Raw genomic sequence first — 4,110 nt, 5'->3', positions numbered from 1 at the left:
CAGCATATTACTTTATTACATTTATTGGTGAGTGTATAAGAATGATTTGGGTGTCGTTTTTATGTTTTTCAAAACATTTTAACTCGAAAAATTCTTGGTTATAATGTTAGATGGAGGGGAACTCTATTACCTGGAGTTGACATAAAATAAAGGACTGAAATTCAGTCAAAAAAATCAAGCTAGTAGCACGAACATGGCTCGAGCAAATATATCATTATGGCATAATATACTAGGATATCTTTCTTTTGGTTATCTTAGAAAGATAAAACCATATTTTTTTTTCAATTATGATTGATTTAGATTTCTATTGTGACACTTATGAATGGGCTAAGAGCCATTATATTCTATATTTACCAAGTCTGAATAAGAGTTAAATACCTTTTGAGGTTATTCACTTCGATGCTCAGGATCCTATAAAAATCCTTTTTATTTCTAAAGTCTGTTACTTTATTACATTTATTGATGAATATATAAGAATGATTTGGGTGTTATTTCTTAACAAAAAAATGGGGCATATACATAGCATTTTAAGAATTTTATAATATGGTTAACACCTGGTACTAAAAACATATTTGTGTTCTGCAATTCGATAATGATACTAAATATGTAGATGCATCTTTCAGTAAGTTTTTAAGTAATCTTGGGATTCTTCATCAAACCTCATATACTTACACTCCACAACAAAATGGATTGGTGAAAAGAAAGAGTATATAATTATTGGTGGTGGTTCATGTCTTTCTCTTTAGCATGAGCATACCTTGATTTTATTATGGAGAGGCTGTGAAATTGATTGCTTACCTCATTAATCAAACAACTTTTTGAGTGATATACTTTTAAACCTCTTAGCAAAAAACATAATGCTTACTTCCAATTCCTCACCTTCCAAATCTTGAACCACAAGTCTTTAGTTGTACTGTATATGTTCACATCCCAAAAAATTCATGAAGAAAACTTGATCCTAATGTAAAATGATGTGTCTTTCTTAGCTACTCTAAGTTTCAAAAAGGATATAGGTGATATGACACTTAAACTTGAAAACTAAATGTGACTTTAGATGCCTCTTTTTGTGAATCAGAACCTTGTTACTCATGAGGGGTTTATAGACCTTCTCTTCAAGGAATGAACTATAATAAAAAGAATGTACTATAAATAGATAGATGAAAAGATTGGTAGAGAAAGTTAAAAGAAATGAATGAACAATTTGGTAAATTTGTCAACAAGAATGTGTAATATTCCTCAACTTGAGAGTGAGTTGATAGTATAACCAGAAAATACCTCAAATATGACTTTAGATTTACCTATATCTGTACCATTAATTGAAGAATCAATCTAGAATGTTCTACTTCAAGTAATTTTGAATCTCATTATTGATGATTCTAACAAAATATATGTTAATGAAAAAAATATAACTCCCAAGTATTCACAGAGATCAAATAAAAAGGTTACAAAGAAACAATATGACCTTGATTTAAAAGTCAAGGTCAAGTATCCAATTAGCAACCATATGTCCTCTCATAGATTGTCTAAATCATATGCATTACTATTAATCAATTATCTACTATATTTATTCCTTGTGGTTTTCAAGATGCATTAACCAATCTAAAGTGGACAAAGGTCATGAGCAAAGAGATAAAGGCCCTGCAAAAGAATGCCACTTGAGAGCTTATCCATTTACCTAAAATAGAGAAGAAAATTAGGTGTAGATGGGTTTTTATGGTGAAACTTAAAGAAGATGACAATATTGATAGGTATAAAGCAAGGTTAGTTGTAAAAGGGTATATATAAAGGTTTTGTTTGTATTATCAAATGACTTTTGCAATGGTAGCCAAGATCAATACAACATGCATTCTTATATTTATAGCAACAAATTGAGATTGGCTTTACAATAATTTGATGTAAAAAATACATTTCTCAATGAAGATTTATAGGAGGAAATCTACATGAAGTTTCCACCTAGAGTTAAACTTAATTCTTCATGTTGAAACAAAGTTTATAAGTTGAAGAAGTCATTGTACGTACTGATTCTCCTCTATAATGAAGTCCTTCGATTATAAGCAAAGTAATTCAGACTATACTTTGTTTATAAAAAAAGTAACAACCTTAAAGCATTACAGGAGTATTTGGCTACTAAATTCAAAATGAAAGATCTTGGATAACTTAATTATTTTTTGGGAATTTAGGTTGTTAGATCGAGACACGAGATTTTCATTTCAAAATAGAAATATGTGTTAGATCTTTTAACTAAAAGTGGAATGCTAACTTGCAAACTAATAGAAACACCCATAAAAATGAATCATAAGCTTAGACTTTATTTTAGATAAGGCTCCAATATACAAAAATCATTACCAACAGTTAGTTGAGAGACTAATTTATTTGTCACACACGAGACCAAATATAGCCTATATAGTAATTATGGTAAGCCAAATCACACACGCACCAAGTGAAGAACATATGTATGAAGTATATTGAATCTTAAGATACTAGAAGAGTGCTTCAAGAAAAGGATTATAGTTCTAAAAAACAATGATGTTTCCAACATTAAAGGATACATAGATTCTAATTAGGCAGGGGATCAAATTGACAGATGATTCATATCTGGATATTTACACTTATGAAAGGTAATCTTGTCACCTGGAGGAGCAATAAGCAGAAAGGTGTGGCAAGATCAAGTGCAAAAGTTGCATCCTAAGGTATGGATCATGGTATATGTGAATTATTATGAATTAGAAGTGCATTAAAAGATCTAGGATTTGGATATGAAAAACCAATAAGTCTTCATTATGATAATAAAGCATCCATTGAGATTGCATAGAATCTTGTACAAAATGATTGCACCAAACATGTTGAGGTTGATCATCATTTTATAAAGGAGAACCTTGATCCCAAGATTATACAGTTTATGTCTGTTCATTTTGAAAGTCAGCTAAGCTAATATGCTCATAAAAGCAATTTCAGGAAAGGTGTTTCATGGTATAATCGATAAGTTAGGCTTGATGTATATTTATACTCCAACTTGAGGGGGAGGGTCTGCATAAGCTTTTTTTCTCCCCAAGTAATCTGTTGGATTGATTTTGTAATTACTCTTGGAAATCTAGTTAGGTGACCAATCTTGTATTTAAATGTTTGAAAATTTAGCTTACCTTAAAGTAGAGTGTTTTCCTTTACTGGAAGATATAATTGTATTTATGTATTGTCTCGTGACATAGAAAAGAGATATATTGTAGATATTTATTCACAATAACACTTTGTTTAACAAAGTGCGAGATCTAATGAACTATAAACATAGATGAATAAGCAAATACATGCCCTTTAAACCCTTAAATATATCGTTCTAGCAATTCCAACACAAGATGATAGATCAGGACTCTCAAAATTGATTGCAAAGGGACCGTGCATGCAATGAAACCGATGCCTTGTGATGGACTGAAAAGACTTCATTGATGTATTATATTGGTAGTGTTTGTTTGTGCAATTGGACCGTGTTTTTCAAATGTTTTGAATTTTTTAGCTCTAAACTATTAATTTTTAGTGTTTTTGGATTATTTTGATGTGTCTGTATAAAAAAATTATTATTTTAATATATTTTTAAATAAAATCACTATAAAAAATACCATCTCACACCATCCAAATCACGTTCACAACAAAAAACAATTTTGTACCAGAAAGAGATAGTGATGAGATAGGGAGGTGGCCCAGTGCTCGAATAACATGTGAGCTCTATTGCATGCAGCACAAAAAGCAAAGAACTAAATCCCAGCCAAACCAGCAGTTTTAATTCACGTTGTCTAGCATTCTTTGGAGGGATTTGTAGGAGCTAGCACGTGAAATGCTAACAAGTTGAATCTCGCATCATAACCAAGAGGGCATGTTTCGCAACAAACACCGACAGTAGCAGCTCCGAACAATAAAAAATGTTTGGATGAAGTTTCTTGTTTGGTAAAAAAGCGAGAGGCCCCAATCCAATTGAATCCCGGTGCGTCAACTTGGATGAGATTTAACTATGATATGTCCCTCGAATACTGCTGAATTTGTCACTGTCATGAAAAAGTCTAAAGATCAGTCGATAATCAATCTCCATTGAATAATGAATGTCTTCAATGTGAAGTCAAT

Source organism: Populus trichocarpa, chromosome 2 (assembly GCF_000002775.5).
Source record: "Populus trichocarpa isolate Nisqually-1 chromosome 2, P.trichocarpa_v4.1, whole genome shotgun sequence".
Classification (NCBI taxonomy): domain Eukaryota; kingdom Viridiplantae; phylum Streptophyta; class Magnoliopsida; order Malpighiales; family Salicaceae; genus Populus; species Populus trichocarpa.
The sequence above is the reverse complement of the archived record's forward strand: the minus strand, read 5'-3'. Positions refer to the sequence as shown.